Source organism: Gambusia affinis, linkage group LG06 (assembly GCF_019740435.1).
Source record: "Gambusia affinis linkage group LG06, SWU_Gaff_1.0, whole genome shotgun sequence".
NCBI classification, from domain to species: domain Eukaryota; kingdom Metazoa; phylum Chordata; class Actinopteri; order Cyprinodontiformes; family Poeciliidae; genus Gambusia; species Gambusia affinis.
Genome location: NC_057873.1, coordinates 3,341,142 through 3,359,076, shown reverse-complemented (window position 1 = coordinate 3,359,076; position 17,935 = coordinate 3,341,142). Strand labels below are relative to the sequence as shown.

General features: G+C 38.3%; 1 long non-coding RNA gene across 1 annotated transcript; it reads left to right on the top strand.

The window, feature by feature from the left end:
* Window positions 1–21: 21 nt before the first annotated feature.
* Window positions 22–16,898, top strand: LOC122832930. The gene is made up of 3 exons (XR_006370899.1): window positions 22–104; window positions 457–498; window positions 16,822–16,898. It is a non-coding gene; the product is annotated as an uncharacterized LOC122832930 (long non-coding RNA).
* The last annotated feature ends 1,037 nt before the right edge of the window (window positions 16,899–17,935 follow it).

Below are 17,935 nucleotides of genomic sequence, written 5' to 3'. Positions count from 1 at the left end.
ACTCTGTGTCAAAAGTGTTTGAAGAAAAACTCCTGCCTCATTGTTAGCAAGGAGGAATCAGACACGTAGCCGTTCCTGGATTTTATCGGAGGCTTTAACTACAGGTAATCGTTATTTTCTATTGTTTTGTTTGAAGTCGATCATTTATGTCTAATAGAGTCCGTGTAATTATTTAATACACGAGAATAGCTCATAAAAGCTAAGTAAACATGCTAACTCTAGAGCAGCTAACTGTTAGCTGCTAGCAGGCGCAAGCTAATCCGTTCGGTTAGCTTGTGCTTGTTAGCTACATTATTACGTTTTTGATTTATAGCACAAACATTTACAAAATGCATTTCAAAGATGGACATTTATGGTAAAAAGTGCTTGTTATAAACAAACACGTGTCTGTTAAGTTTACATCATTATGCCCGTGAAAGTGTGTATGTGTTTTTTTAATAACGTATTTTTCTGTAGGTTTGACAGGGAGAAAGCTACACATTTTGCTACCAAAAACAGGTCAGTAGTTGTTTCTGCTTGTTTTTAAAAGTTTTATCATTTCATTCTTGTTTTTGTTTTGAAATTCTGGTTCACAGTGAAATGTTTACATTATTTTTTGGGTATTAAATTGCATGCAAACATGCTTTAATTGCTTTACTTTTCATGATTCATATTAAAATGTTGGACAAGTTAATTTAACATTTAAAAAATCTATTGGTGAGAATAGTTATCTTGTAAATTTATGGCGCAAATTCTACAACAAAATTGGTTGTATTTACAGAAGGAATCAAAAAGAGTAAGCAGCCAGGATCTTATTAGTAAACAAAAACTTTATAACCTGTATTTTGTGTATTTTAAAAATAAGGCTGCACACCCTTGAAGTGAAGTGTGTTGTATCAAAAAAGTGATAAAATGTGCCACCCACAGAGAAAATAAAAATGCTTCAAGTATTTAAAGGACATGTCTAGAAGGAATACTAATATTATTAAGATTTATTTACTACAATAAAACTACTTATTCTGCCTTAAGTAATATAAGTTATTACATTAAATTTGAAAGTAGCTAAACTTAACTTGTAAAATCAAGTAAATTAAAGTAATTAAGTGTGTAGTCATCGTTTTAAAATTTGTTGGTTTTACTTGAACAGAAATAAAATCTATACTTCAAGGATCTACATAAAGAGATCCTGTGTATTAAAAGCAGAATCAGTATATTTCTCTTTAACATTCATTTAGCAGCAGAGACTGCATAGACATCTAAAATGACAGCCAGCCCCTTCGCAATCAGCTTCCTAAGACAATGGATGACTGATGACCTTTGGTTAACATGCTACAGAGGAATGAAGGTCCTACTCACTTTCACTGACTTGTTACTGTAGCTCATTTGTTTTTCCACAGCCTCCAATCGCAGCCACCCCCCAGCCAGGACCAATTAACAGCAACAAACACTCACATCCAGTAAAACACCTCAGCAGCATCCAGCTGGGCCAGATTAGTGGCCCTCCACCTACCCATTGTGCTACCGGGACTTTAAATTAACAGCCACACATGAGAAAAGACCACCCCCATCGCAGTTTCAGATGTGACTGAAAACTTTTGTTTTCCTGGAGACATGGAAATTGATTTGGTTTTAATAACGACAATAAACATAAATTCAACCTGAATTTGCTTCAGGGCAATAATAAATTCAGTTATATGAACCATGAAGTGAAAGGGAAACATGGAAAAATTTTGAATGCCAAGCGTCAAACAAACAGTGGCACCACTTCCGCAGGGAAATCCTTGGTTTTGCTTAAAGGAGTCAGCAGTTTAAATAATAGAGTCACTTCATTTTTAAAAGACATACAGTATTGTAAAAAAAAAGAAAAAAAAAAGGACAACTCATTAAAGAGTTAGTTTGGTGAATAAAGACGTTGTGGAAATTTCACACATGCTCAAAATGCTGGAGGGCAAAAAGACACTTTTCTATTAACAGTTATGTTAACGTAAAACCTAGAGATGTGGCTGTTATTAATTTAGAGAGATGCTCCACAGCAAAGGGAAAAATAACGCAAAAAAACTGTCAAAGATTAGCTCAAAACTGCACAAATTTCTCCTTTTTTTCTCTTTCTTGGCTGCGCTACTTACAGATTTGTTGCGCCACTAATGTTTCAGAAATCAACACCAAAAAACACGCAAACAAATTTCCCACACAAATAGCAGAACATTCAGCCTGTTAAAGTTTTATGTTTACAAGCTTGATGTTTATTTTGCGATTATTAATAAGTGATAAGTCTGAACACTAGTGGTGGTTCTGATCCGTCAGAGTTGGTTTGTCTTTATTTAATTTTTTAAGTGAACCGAATTCCACAGCACATCCACATGTTAAGATAGTCAAAGTCAAGCTAGCATAACTGACCTCCTTCCCTCCCTCCTGCTGTCTTTTTTTAATAAAAACTTTTTCCTAGTCTTGTTATCCAGTTGTCAAACTAGATACAAGATACAAACACTAAGTGTTTTAGGATGATTGACACGACCATGCATATGTAATCTTACTCTTTTAAGCCACTGTGTTACAGAAAATTAACAAAAGGTGTTTTAGGGTGTTTTCACTGAGATCAATTAGAAACCAAAATTGAAACATTTGTCACATTTTCAACTAGTGCAGTTCACTTTCATACTGTGCTGTGCCAACCAGTCTAAACTAAATGAAAAAGTTGTTCACCCCCTCACCTGTGGGGGCGCTGCACCAAAACCCACTGATAGAAATGACACGAAATTCTCTAAAGACACGACATGAACATCCTTCTTCACAAAATGTAAACAAAATTGGAGTGACTTCAGATTTTAGCGGTTGTAGGATTTCTCTTTCGTCTTTCGTAAAAGACCACGAGTCATTTCTACCACTAGTGCTAACCTAGCGAGTTTGTTTTGGTTGTATTTACCCAGAATGCCCTGTGCTTTGGAGCAGTGTCTGGTTTGCTTGGTGCTCATGTATATTTGAACCGCGCTAGAGTTCACTTCAACCAAGCCGAGATCGAGATTTGTATGTGGACTAGAGTTCATGTTTTTGGTTCAAATCAGAGTTCAAGTGCATGTTCACACCTCCCATCTTTCTGGACAAACAAGAGTTGGATTGCAGCCGACTTAAGGCAGATAAGGAGACAAATCAAAGCAAGGAGAAACAGTCAAAACAGTGAAAGTGATTGGGTTGCAGTAGACCAAACTCTGACAACACGATGCATCTTCATCACTGTTTGGTGAGGTGCAGGAATGTGTCCTTCCAGCTGGAAACTAGAAAGTCACCAGGGTAGTTCTGTGGCGACAGATTGGACACAGATTACGAGGGTTTGGCTTGTGCTTGTGTGTCTCTGGGCAAATTGGTGTTATGAGACCACATCCAACTCGACTGTTCATCCAAAAGACTGTTTTTGTACCTTCCCAGAACCTAAAATGGACACGTGGGAAGGTGGAGGGATGAAAAAGGCTTGACGACCAGCGGTAGAAGGATGGAGGGGGAGGCAGCTGCAGCCAGAGGATGAATGAGTGCTACTATGTCCTCTGGCTCCAGACTCTGTTCACATGTGTGTGTGTATGTGTGTGTGTGTGTGTGTGTGTGTGGTTGAACGGGGCTCCTTGAGGAGAGGCTGACAACCTCTCACGCTCATGCGGACAAGCAGCGATTATTTTTGCGCAAGTCTGAAAAAACACACTGCTGCTCAGTTTGGTCCATTGCAGACACCGTAGGAAATCAGAAAAAGGCTGTGAAGAGTTCAATCTGTTGGTTTGAAAGAGTTTATCATCACAAAGAGACACTTGTGATCCTTGATGTATTGTTCCTGTACATCCTAACGAGTTTCTTTTCATTTTGTACGGCACATTTCAGATCTTATTTGTTATGTTTCAGTGAGAAAGTCACCTTGCTCTTGAATTAACCAGAATGAAGACATTTGGAGTAATGTCCAATGGATAGTTGGAGAAAATGGAGGGTGCAATGTTTGGATAAAACCAAACTTTCCAAACCAACTGTTGGCACCTAGCAGTTGTGCTGGAGTCTAATTTTTGGAAGTAGGTATGCTGTGACCACTTCCTACTCTGGTTGCAGCCATGACATATACCATATATTTGCATTCGCACAGTGCGCTGTATTTATTTCTGGAGTTCAATGGAGCCTTTTTCATTCATAAGACCAGTCAGAACATAGTTTGTGGGAATTCAGGAACATTAAGGCTGAGCAGTATGGCTGAAAAACGTATCATAATATAAGCATTTTTATCAATCAATGTAGCTCATGATGCTATTATGCGGCACGATTTATCATTATGCTAAAGAAACCTGTGTCTTGAGTCATATCCCTGGTTATTTTAAGTAGTTTTATGTAAATCTCATGTATCACATAGACTACACCACTGCCTTATAGGAAGTATTCAAGAATCAAACATGAATCCATTTGTCCAATAGACTGGTGAGTAACATGACATTGATAGTAAACATATCAGAAGGCCCAGTGGCCCAGTCAAAGTCCAAACCCTTATTGAAATGGCACGCTAAGAAGCAAACAAACCAGAGTAAATGTGATTGCTAAGAGTCATTGGTGTAATAGATGGTTGTACAAGCAGCTGAATCAGGAGTTGCACCATCTCCAGGTTTCACCTTTGTTTTATTACGACAGTATCAATTTATCTGTTAAGTGTTTTTGAATGTAGAACCCGAAAATTGAAAAGAGGTGTACCCTCTACTTCCTGCCAGAAATGCATTTAGGGTTGTATTCACACCAACCCTGTGTGACTGACTTCAATCCAACTCTGGTTCGTTTGCGTAGAGAATCCAGTTTGTTTTTGGAGGTTTGAATGTATAATAAACTTGGATGCGGATCAATAAATAAAGTGATCTCTGGTCCGCCTACAAATCTTGTCCTTGGCATATGTGAATACCAATCGAATCGGAGACCATTCCAAAGGCAGGAAGTGAACTGTGATGCAGGGAATTCTGGGTAAATACAACCAAAACAAGTGGAAGATTCTAGCGCTAGCGGGAGAAATGGTTCATGGTCTTTTACCAAAGACAAAAGACAAATCCTACAACATCTAAAATCTGATGCCTCTCTACCTTGGTTTGCCTTTTGTGAACAAGAAAGTTGTGCTCAGTGTCTTCTTCAGAAGTTTTTGTGTCGTTTTCTTCCAGTAGTTCTTGGTGCAGTGCCCCCACAGGCAAGGAGGGGAACAAGTTTCTCAAATGGTTTGGTTGATATGACTCAGTGCAATGTGAAACCAAGTCATGGCAGCTGAAATTGTAACAAATATTGCAACTTTTGGTCCCTAATCCAACCGAATCTACAGGACAATCAGGTTTGAAAGCACCCAAAATGTACAGTGGTATTCTTAATTAGATAAATATTAGACCTGTTCATCAAACCTTCTCCTTTCAGTCTGCATATTGAAAACACATTGGTTGTTTTTTATTAAGGTTTAGGATAGTAAAACAATAAAACTTTGGAACAAATGTTAAAATGTTGGTCGCCAATCGAACCGAGTCTACCAGCCTATCAGGTCTGAATATATCCATCAGTCCTCTGTCTCTACCTGCTGGTCCTTGCAGTGCACGGTCTCAGGGAAACTGGTGCCGATCTTTGGCGTTCACTGAACTGATTACATCTTGGATATGTCACCTAACCATTTGTCATGGGACAAATGACCATGCGGACAGTCAATCACACACCTTTCGGTAATTTAGAGATACCAATTAATACAACAGTCGTCTTTGAGCTCACTGTTGGTTATTTTTTATGCTTGGATTTTGATAGCTATTAATGTCGTCCATCTTCTCTAAAATCATCAACTCATGAACCCAAAGCCAGAGGAGTCTGAATTTGTACTTCTCATCCTGGCCGGTTCAAGTCTCCTGAAAAACACAGAGAAGGGAAAAGCAATTTGTCAGGCCAGACTGGCACTTTGTTTTTGAACGTGGAGGAATGTCTGAATCTAAAATATCTTCTCCTCTCGGGGTCTTTCTTCCTTTCCTTCTCATTTCTTCATTTCTGTGTCCCTCTGTAGACTTATCGCCCCTCCCACTTCGCTCCCCTCTGTCAAAATAAACACGCTGAGAGCTGGCCTTCTTTTCATTCAGACACTCCAGGTCCACAAGGCTAATTTCAGGCTCCACTGTCCTCCAATATGTGTGTGTGTGTGTTTGACTGTACCTTTGTAGTATTTATAACGCTCATTGAAAAGCCACTTTTTTACATCCCGCCATTGCTCTTCCTCCTCCTCGTTCGGTACCACGATGGTATCTGACATACCCGCTGGCTTTCTCTCCGTTCCTGGCAGATAGAGGGGCCGTCGACCGCTGCTGGGGGAACTTTCCTGGCTCGTGGAAACTGTCGGACAATCACACCTTTCATGGGCCAGAGAGAACGCCGCCCATCCGCCGGCATACAGGCCCAGGCCAGGGAATTTCTCTCCTTTCAAAGACCCTCTCTTGCTCCATTTTCAGTCTCTTTTGCAACTTGTTGAATTCTTAAATCATGTCAGGATTTTCAAAGATATCCCTGGCAGCAAAGAAAGATGTCTTGAAGGATCTCAAACGAGGCAGACTAAAATTAGATTCAGATGAAAGTAGATTTTTAGAAGCTGATTCAGGAATCTCTTTTCTTTTAAGAGTATTTTCACACCTGATAGTCCGGTAGACTCGGTTTGATTCAGCAACAATTGTTAAATTTTCACTGCCACTGTGTCAAACAATTCAAACCACTTGAGAAACATGTTCCCTTCCTTGCACAGAAAAGGAAGGGAACACTTCCTTGCACAGGAAAGAATTGGTGTAGAAGAACCACTTCTTCTTGGTGTAGAAGTGGTTCTTCTACCCCAAGAACCACTGAAGAAAATGACACGAGTGCAACTTTCTTCTTCACAAAATGGAAACAAAATTGGAATAGTGTCAGATTTTAGCGGTTGTAGGATTTCTCCTTTGTCTCTGTAAAAGACTACAAGCCATTTCTTCTGCCAGAGTGTTTGTTTTGAATGTATTTACTCAGAATGCTTTGAGCTGTAGTCCACTTCCTGCTTTTGGAGGGTTCTCCTGTCCACTTGCATTCACATCTCGGTTCAAACTGCATCAGAGTTCCCTTGAACTGAACCAAGACCGAGGTTTTTAGGAAGACCAGAGTTTGCTTTTTTGGTCAATTACACGTCAACACCTTCCCAAATTAACTGGACGTGTTATCATTCAATCAATCATATTTGTTTGGATCACAAATTTTTCTGTGACACGGCAGTTCAAAGTGCTTTACATCGTTTAGACAAACGGACTAGAGTTTGATTAACGTGGACCAATAATGGCTGGTGTGATTGCACCCTTAATGTTTTATAGGTTCAAAAGGTTTGGTTGTGGTAATTTAGCAAACACAACCTAATTTCTTAATAATATTTCTTTGTTTTCCTTTCCTTTCTCCTCCACAAATTTCCTCCCCACATCTTTCTCCTCAAGATCTAACTCCCTGTGGGTCAACAAAGCCACTTTTCACGGTTTAAAATTAGCATCACCTTCGTTGGACCGCGGCTTGTAGCAGAGGCCATCGGGAGGAGAGAGCGAGAGAGAGAGATTTTCTAAACTTGACCCTGAATTAGAAGGTTCTGTGAGGACCGATTTGGAAAGGCTCGGTTTGGAGGCATGAGAGGTGCAGTTGTGATGTTGAGTTGTGTGCTTCCCGTAAGGGTGGTGAGTAGATTTATTCAAAGAGCAGCTGTAAAAAGGCCAAAAAAAGATCAAATCAGCATGGAGGAAGCTCAGAGGGACGACAGCAGCGGTAAGGGCAACCTGGGACGTGGAAAACATTAAACACCTTTTCAAACATTTGGAGAATTTATGGGCATCCTGGGAGAACATCACAGAGCAAGTCTTCAAAGTGCAAACCGAATGAAAATGGGTAAAAAGCAAACAAGTTTGATTCCAACTTGTCAAGCTGCAGGAATGCCAAGCAGACACAATTTAATGACTCAAAGACACTTTTGTGCCTGAACATGATCAACCCGTCCTCAGTTTTTTGACGTAGATACAGTAAATCAGGCTTCAAGGCGAAAGTAACGGACAATCATCGGATCCAAGACGTGGATAGAGATGGAGACAGGATGTCATCTGTGCAATAAGTCCGTTCTCGCTCCAGAATATTCCACGATCAGCTGTTAGGAAAGTGGAAAGGGAACAACTGCAATTCAGCTAATAAGTGGTAGGCTTGTTAAATCACAGAGTGGGAACACCGAATGCTGAGGAAGACGAAGTCAGCAACTTTCTGCAGTTATTGGATCTTAAGGTCAGGGTTAGCGAGAAACCCTATGACTTTCCTACTTCCCCTCCTGGCTTCGGAAAACCTTTCTGTTTATCTTTTTAACTTTGAAATAAGAAATTTATCTCCGTAGTACAAACTGAACATGTAGTTTTACCAAATACTCAGTGGCAATTGTGTTCCTTATTTGCCTATTTAGATTATTTGTTCTTTACAACCAATCACAAACAATTAAGATAATCCTAGTTTAAAATGCTATAAATTTAAAGTGGTAGTGTAATAAAACATTCCACAACAACCACCTGAAAGTCATTTAGTCTTCTTTCAATTCAGAGTGAATGTAACTGAAAAGGTTCAATAAAAAGCTCCACAGCTTGATTTCAGGAGGATGCTGCTATGTGTAAATTAAAGTGTCATCAGCGTAAACATGTTATAATGTCTGCTGCTGGTTGCTGTGGCAACTCACTTATAAAAAACTGAATAAATCCTTCAGTCCAATCAGCGTGTTTACATTTAGTGCTCTACAATGAGATATTCAAATGTCAAAGTATAAAAATTTCTCAAGGAGGGAGCGTCAGTGGATTAGACTGGATTTTTACTGATTGTTTTTATTATAATCAATTTTATTTGAATGTTAGTAACATAAAGTATGTAGTTGATAGACTAAATTCAGGGTGGACACACTTTCGCTAATTGCAGAGCTATTTTTCTTTATTAGCGCTTTAGCATTGAAATATTGAAAATGTTTAGCACACTTAACTTCCCTTAAATTAGTTTTGATGAATTCTAAAGCACTAAATTACTTGGCTGTCTTGTAAAATTTTGACTCCTGGGTTAAAGTTTTGAATATCGACTGTTAAGAATATTTTAATTAGATAGCCATTTGCTCATGCTCTTATTTTGGAGTGACTGTGCAGAAGTTCTGTTTCCTCTCCTCACCTCCTCCATATGTGATGCGGTGAAGTTAATGTTTATTCTTACCCAGAATGCATCAGTAAACAGTTTAAAAGCTACTGATGTCCTTTGTGTCTTCTGACCAAAACTCTGTTTTGCTAACCGAGTTAGCAAAACTCAACAACTGTAACAGTGAAGCGGTGAGTGGAAGTGAATCACTTTCAGAAGCACCACTTCTCAGATTGGTTGTGCAATAAAAATATGAGACATGGTTGAATTGTTAGCACAGCTTGTTTTTAGTTAGCGGTGCCCAGGTTTGTCATTCACACGTGATGTCAATGACAACATGGTTGAATTTAGTATGTTAGCAATAGCTTCCACTAAATACCTTGACATCAGAGAAGCTAATGTTTAAGACTATGACTTTAGCGTTAGCGCTGCCAACTGTTTAGTTAGCCATGCCCACCAATGGCTAAAAGACAAAAACATTGTCAGAAAGTGCATGAATTTTTATTCCAATCTCTTGCAGGTAAAATAGGAGACTTTCCTCCATGTTGAGGCAGTCCTTAAGACATGCTGCGGGTAAAAACACACTGACCTGGGGAACCATTTGGGTGGGGCCAGCCCTGCAGGGCAGTCTTGCATCCTGGTTTCACGTCAGCCTCTTTAATTCCTTCCAGGAACTTGTGAGGATTTTCATGGTGTTCGCAAGGTGTGCTTATGCATGACTCATACAAACATTAACCTCATATAACTTCTTTTTCCCTTTCCCATCTTTTTGCCTCTTTTGCTGTCTTATATGGCAGACTCAAAATTTCTCCTTCCCTTTTTAAAGGAAATCCATATGTTTGTTTTGTGGATTGATATTCGTGCAGAGTGTTTATGTACCTGTTCTCCATGGAAGGATGCAGATCTTGTCTCTTTAGCACGGTCTGCTGGGATTTTAGTTTCCTCACCTGGTTTATACCAGAACATTCAACCAAACTGAAATGTTTCCTGCTTTCTGTGTAAACCTCATAGTTTACACCAATCAGACGAAAAAGTGTTTCTGTCATGAAAGATGCTTTTTGCTGAATCCTACTTGCTTCTGAATCTCAGTTTGGATCAGTAATCTCATTCAGGATGAAGTTTCTAGTCAACGAGCATATAACCAAGATAAAATCAGGCATTTCCAGGCCTTTCAGTGTCAACACTTGAAAGATAAACAAGATGTATCTTGACAGAAACTAAATATCATCACACAAGGCTTTAGACTAACCTTTTGCACTACAGGGTTTTGTTTTCTTTATTCACTGTCCAATTAAGGTAATATTGACCTGTAAATCATAAATTAAGCTGATCCTTTTTACCGCTCAGAGACAAGTGTTTTGTTGTTGGCTTACCATCCAGAAACCACGTGTTGCATCTTTGGTGGTTGTGCAGGAGGCCCCACTTCTGCTTTTCAAAGATATACGGTTGTATAATTGCGCATCTGTTTTGCAGTTATTTTCACGTATGAGTGTAAAGCGTTGAGTTGGGAGGACGTGACAAATATCTTAGTAAATTTTAAATAAGACAATTTTTCCTTAGAATTAATGAAAAAGTATTATTTCATTAAGACAGATAAATGTACAAGACATTTTTCCAATGGTTTAAATCTGCCAATGGAACTTGAACTTTTTCATCAATTCTAAGAAATTATTTACTAAAAACAAAACAAAGTTACTTTTAAGTTAATTTCAAGTATTCTAAGATATTTTCACGAGAAACTAGACCAAAATTACTTTGGTGAGATTTTGTGTTTTTGCAGTTTTTGCCCTTTTCTCTGCAGATAGTGTCATGTTGATGTGAATGATTGAACCTTGTGATGTAGTCGTGCCGTTTGAGCTGGAGTTAAATCCAACGACTGCGGCGTTTGGCCCGGTTAAAGCAGCAGCGAGCAGAACGCCGGTTCAGAACAAACAGAGCAGAGCTGGGAAATAACTGGTCCAACTGGTTTCCCTTCAAAGATCGGTGATGCTCCAGGCAACACCGAGATGCAACTGGAGGTTTTATTTCTATGAGTTTGTGTTTTCATCCACGATAGAGAGCAACATCTTGTTTTTACATAAAAACCAAGATGTTTTGTAAATTCACTTTTGTAAAGTAAAGCCAACAGGTATTGTTAGTCTTTGTGTCCTCATGTGACCAATCTTCAATAATAAAATGTTACATTTACTCTTACAAAGAGAAGACAACAGTGACCATCATTCAGCCGTTTTCAAATTAACAGTTTATGACTTTAATAGCAGCTGCCTTTTTTTCCCTCCTTCTGGATTTTGTTTGAAGTTGAATGAGGCCAGCAAATCTAAATGAAACCCTTTGTTTGCTTGTGAAGATGGTTAATTAAAACTTATTAAAGTATGGAATTTTTATTTTAAAAAATCTGACCTCTATTGAAGCTGTCGCCATGTTGTGACATTTTGTTTTGAGACGGATAATCTGATAAAAACAATCTCTTGTTCCTCCCACTGCTACTATTGGTAAGAAATGCACGGCTCCTGATGAAAAAATAAAAACCCAACCAATCAGAGCCAGGAGGCGGGTCTTAATGCTGTCAATCAACCTCCTGTAAATTTCAAGGTTATTACAGTGAACTAAAACTAACAAAGTAACAAAAATTTAAATTGAGAAAACATTTTCATTACCTGAAATAAAAAAAATTATTACTAATGAGGAAAATGATAACTAACTGAAACTGTAATACAACTAAAACAAACTGAAATTACAGATATTTTTATTTTTTGTGTTTTATAAATCTATTTATAAGCGTTTTGAATTGATGTGAAATGGATTTTTTTTTATGTCAGATTTTGTTAAGTTACAGCACTCCATAGTCCTCATGGCGGCTACGCTACGCTAGTCCACAAAATGGCAGCACCAAAAGTTAGGAGAAAATGCCCAAGTCATTCGGTTGATCAACAATAACCGAATTATTATTTTTTATATTTTATCTTCTGTTGAATATTCATTTCCATTTGATGTATACATAATCATAATATTTTTGAATTCTCTTAATTTTTATTTTTATTTTTTTAAACTACTACTATTGCTAATAAAATCTAGCAAACACGCGCTAGCAACTAATTAAAACTAACTGATGGAAACATCATTCAAGGTTATTAAAGTTAACTAACCAAAATAACAAAAACTGAAATTGAGAAAACATTTTTGTTAAGTGAAATAAATAAAAACAGTAATTAGTGGAGGACAAACTATAACTTAATCTGTATAGTGCATTTATAAAACTTAGTAAAACAAATTTATATTCTTCATTTCCTGTTTTTTAATCTATTAATTAGCCTAAATTAAAAAAAGTTGAACAAAAGTTGCTGTTCAACAATAATTGAATAAATTGTTTGAAAATGGTTGTGTTGACTGTTCATTACCAATCGATAATCCCAATAGTTTCACCTATTTTTATAAAAACTAAAACCACTACTATAACTAAGAACTACACAAAAACTAAACAATATTTAACTAATAATCACTGATTAAAACACACTCTAAGAACATATTAAAATTAACTGAATTAGACAAACAAAAAGTCACAACGAAATGAAACTAAGCCACATTGAAACTATTGTAATCCTACCACGGGCTGCACAGTGGTGCAGTTGGTAGAGCTGTTGCCTTGCAGCAAGAAGGTCCTGGGTTCGATTCCCGGCCCGGGGTCTTTCTGCATGGAGTTTGCATGTTCTCTCTGTGCATGGTGGGTTCTCTCCAGGTTCTCCAGCTTCCTCCCACAGTCCAAAAACATGACTGTCAGGTTAATTGGGCTCTCTAAATTCTCCCTTGGTGTGAGTGTGTGTGTGAATGGTTGTGTGTCCTGTATGTCTCTGTGTTGCCCTGCGACAGACTGGCGACCTGTCCAGGGTGACCCCGCCTCTCACCCAGAACGTAGCTGGAGAGGAACCAGCAACCCTCCTGACCCCATTAGGGACAATCCATTATTATCCATCCATCCATTAGACAATGGATGGATGGATGTAATCCTACAACATAATGCCAGTAACTTTTTCTGCGCCTAAATTTCATCTACTGTATTTAAAAATATAAAGACTTTTCTTGAGCCATTTTAGAGTGCAGCTGCTCCGCTCGTAGAGTTCCGCTCGTGGCTGCTGAAATTCTGCTACACACACAATTTCCCACAAACATGCCATAAATAGATAATACGCATAAATCAGTCATTTACACAAGGTTTCTTACACTTTTCACACACACACACACACACACACACTCTCCCTGTTGGGGTCTGCTGCTCAGACGGGACAAAATTAGCGACATGGTGGGTAATTTTTCAGTCAACCAAACCAAATAAATAACACCGCCATTCATTCACTTTTCTTTCCGCAGCTAGTTTCCCTTCTCCTGCTGAGAAATCAGAGAAAACACGCGACTCAAAAGCAACTCCAGAAGCGCTGAGATCCGGGTTTTGATCCAACGCTTGTTAAATAATAATAGTTTTTCCGTGCTATCTTCTAAATGTCCTTATATTGTTGCTTCCTTCCTTCAGGTCCTTAATAAGTAGATAATAACCAATAAATGAACTAATCACCATCTAAATTAATCTAGCAACATTTATCATAGCTAACCTATTTGCATATTTCCATCAGTCTTTGCTACTTCCTTCCTTTCCTCAGCCATGTTTTTTGTTTTTTTTAAATTACTTTCCATATCAGCGTCCTTCCTTTAGTTATACTGACACTAGGGTGACCAGATTTGGGTTTCTGAAAAGGAGGACACTTTTTTTTGTTGTTGGCGGGGGAATACTTTATAATTGGCAAATTGAAATGGCAAATTTTCCAGACATTTTCTTATTTTTGAATTTCAAGCTACTATTTTTAGTGTTACTGCCCCTAGTGGCAGGTAAAGGGTAATTTGAGGGTTTTTTTATTGAGAATTTTAATATTCTTGACTGGAAAAGTTACATTTGTGAACCTAGACATTTTGTTATTTTTGAATTTTGAACAATTTTTAGTGTTATCACCTCTCCCGGCCAGTCACTAGTAATTCGGCATTTCTTATTGAATATTTCAATATTTCTGGTTGAACAATTTACATTCTTGTGGTTTGTAAAATCAGACATTTTCTTATTTTGAATTTTGAAGTTTATGTTTAGTGTTACTGCCTCCTAGTGGCCGATAAAGGGTAGTTTGAAATTTTTTATTGAGCATTTTAATATTCTTGGCTGAAAAAGTTACACTCGTGAAACTAGGCATTTTATAATTTTTTTTATTTTGAGCTATGTTTTTAGTGTTACTGCCCCCTAGTGGCAAGGCAGAGGTAGTTTGGAATTTTTTTATTGAGAATTTTAATATCCTTCCCTCAGAAAGCCAAGGAATATTTTCATCAAATTGAGGTAAAAATAAACCATATCTGGATTGGTGTCATTATGTCTTTAATGTGACAGAATTTTGCGCTGCTAACATCCAAACAGATTTAAGCGGTTCCTCGTCTTTTCAGTGATATTTTGTGTAAACAGAAACAAAAATGTCTCGGCGGCTCTGGGAGAGCGCTGGTGCGTGTTGGATGCAGAGAAAGATGTAAAATGAAGTGCATCAATGGAGGAAGTGTCCTGCTCCAGATGCAGTGAGGGTCCAGTGCAAGGCAAACAGAACGGGTCCAGTTCGGTTCATTCCTCCCCTGAAAACAGAGAGGGAAAAGACCCAAAGTTAGTGCCGCTACATCCTCAGGTCTGTTTCCTTCAAAACATCCGCTGCATGAATCAAACGTCTTATTTACCGAGCGCGCTCCCTCCACTCGTCGACGTCTCGCCTCTCCCACGCCTCCCCTTCGTACGCGAGCAGGTCAGGATCTCCGAAGGGTTCTGGTTACCGTGGCGGGTCACTACCAAACCGCCGTAACTCTAAAAGCTCTCTGATTGCTCAATGCGGAAAAACTACAGGGCAGAACAAATAAACAACCAGGGTTCATAAGGAGCTATTTTTAGTTTGACTGACTGAAAGAACTTAGTGTGAAAAAAATTAATATATTCATCAACAACCCGACGGCTCACCGACAACGAGGCTCAAAATTTATCTGAAGGCGGGTGCCCTTACAAAATATTCACAAGTGAAAGTCACATGTGAAAACCATTAAAACTGCACATGTGGTTCAGACAAATTTTCACATGTAAAATCACAGTTATACTTGATACTTTGGAACATTTTGTGGTAAAAACATGTGAACCCTATGTATGCACATGTGTGTCACATATAGAATATGTGAAACGCATGTAAAAGCACATGTAGAAGTGTGATTTTGGAACATTTTATGGTAAAAACCCATGTGATTGCCATGTTTTCACATGGATTTCACATGTGTTACCCATGTGAAGGAGTAGTGGTACTCCTTCTCATGTTGTACCCATGTTTCACATATTATGTGTATCACATGTATGTGATACATATGTAAAATATGTGTATCACATATTAGATATGCGATACGCGTGATACTCATGTGAAAACTTGGGAATCACATGGGTTTTTACCTTTAAACGTTTCAAAATCACTCTCATACATGTGCTTTTACATATGTTCCACATCGTTTACATGTGAAAATTTGTGTGGACCACATTTTTCATGATGTGCAACACATGTAAAAACACGTGTGATTTTGGAATGCTTCTTGGTTAAACCCCATGTGATTCCCAAGTTTTTACACGTTTTCACATGTGTGTCACACAAAATATGTGAAACACAATGTGGTACACGTGTGAAAACATGTGAATCACATGGGGTTTTACCACGAAACATTCCAAAATCACACATGTGCTTTGATGTGTTTCACATTGTTCACATGTAAAGATTTGTGTGAACCACGTGAATATTTCATGGGGTACTTGATGTTCACATGTGATTTACAGAAATGTTACCAGCTAGTAAATTTTACACATCATGGGTATACTAAAAATATTTTAATTCCATCTAAAATTTAAAGTCAAACCACAAAAAAAAATATAATTACTGATCTTTCTAGACACTGTTTAGAAATTTAGCTAGCTACAGATGCTACTAGCCAGAAGAGTGTAAATTTTACAAATTAAATGTATATTAAGGGTATATTTTAATTTGATTTGAAATTTTCAAAACAAACCACAGAAAAAAATGCTTCTTCAAGCCTATTACTGATCTTATTAGACATTTTAGCTAGAAATTTAGTGAGCTATTAATGCTACTTGCTGGTAGTGTGTATATTTTCCATGTTATAGGTATGTTTTAATTTAGTCTAAACTTATCCTACAAAATATTAGAAGACTTTTTGAGTCAAACCATAATAAATGACTTTATTTCTCAATCCTATTACTGATCTTATTGTAGCTAGAAATTTAGCTAGCTACAAATGCCACCAGCTAGTGGTGGGTAAATCTTCCATGTTAAAGGTATATTTTAATTTAATACAAAAATTTCCTCCAAATTTTTAGAAGACTAACCGAAAAATGTTCTTCCTCAATTGATCTTTTTGGTCAGAAATTGAGATTTTGTGCCGCAGAAAGCGTCCATGTTTATAGAAAACGTTGCTCTAACTTAGACTGAAGTGAGCTGCTATACCCAGAGTTAACTTTTCCACAGCATTCCTGAATGGGTTCAAATAATAAGATAAAGCATTTTCTTTCCCTCTATCCTCCATCTCCCTTCTCCCTGTTCCGTGTTTCTGCCCATTGTTCAGGTTCAGGTGCTGCGGCGGCTGGTTAATGGATAACCTTGGGCTCGGCGCTGGCGGGGACCAAGGGGAGGAGGCGGCCGCCATGAAGAAACGGTGACATTTCACTGCCATTATTCATCCGTGCTTTGTTCCCGCAGCGCAGAGAAGTGTTTGCACTGGGATGGAGCGTAGGGCGGAGGGATGAATGGGGCAGGGTGTGGAAGTGAAGGGGTTGATTGGGGGGGATTGAGAGGTGAAGAAGTCATGGGGTTAAAATGTGAGACACTTATGAGGAGAGGATAAGGCAGACAAAGGCCTCTGTGTCTCTTCCCTGCTATCTCTGCCTGTAAATCCTGACTTTTTCTTTCCCTGTTTTTTGTTGCCGTGATGCTTTTTCTCTTGAATTCACACACATGCGCATGCGCCGCTCAGCTGTTTACCTGGTGTGTTTGAACAATATGTTGGATGGGAGGAGGGAGAACGGCTAAGGAGGAGCAAGGATGTTCGCCTTGTCTGCTTAGACGGCTACAAACAAGACAAAAACCTGTCCGTCGCAAAAAGTTTTATTGTTTTATTACCCCAAACCTTAAAAAAACACCAGATGTGTTTTCAACATGCAGATCAGAAGGATAAGGTTTGGTGAGCAGGTCTAATATCTATCTAATTAAGAATCATACTGTATATTTAGCCTGTTTTCACTCCTGATAGTCCAGTAGATTCATTTTGATTGGGGACAAAAGTTGCAACATTTGTTACATTTTCACCTGCCATGGTTTCGTTTCACACTGCACCATATCAAACCAACCAAACAATTTTAAAAACCTGTTCCCTTTCTCGCCTGTGGGGGCGCTGCACCAAGAACTACTGAACAAAATGACACAAAAACGTCTGAAGAAGACACTAAACACAACTTTGTTCTTCATGAAATGTAAACAAAAATGGAGTAGCACCAGATTTTAGCGGATGTAGGATTTCACTGGTTTCTTCCTTTTGTTTCTTTTGCTCTTTCATTCTTTCCTCCTCTCTCTCTCGTTCTGTTTCCCTTTTCCTTTTCTGTTTTCATTTTTTATCTTTGCTTCCTTTTCTTTTACTCTGTCTTTTCTTTTTTGTGTCATTTCTTTTTCTATATATTTTCTTT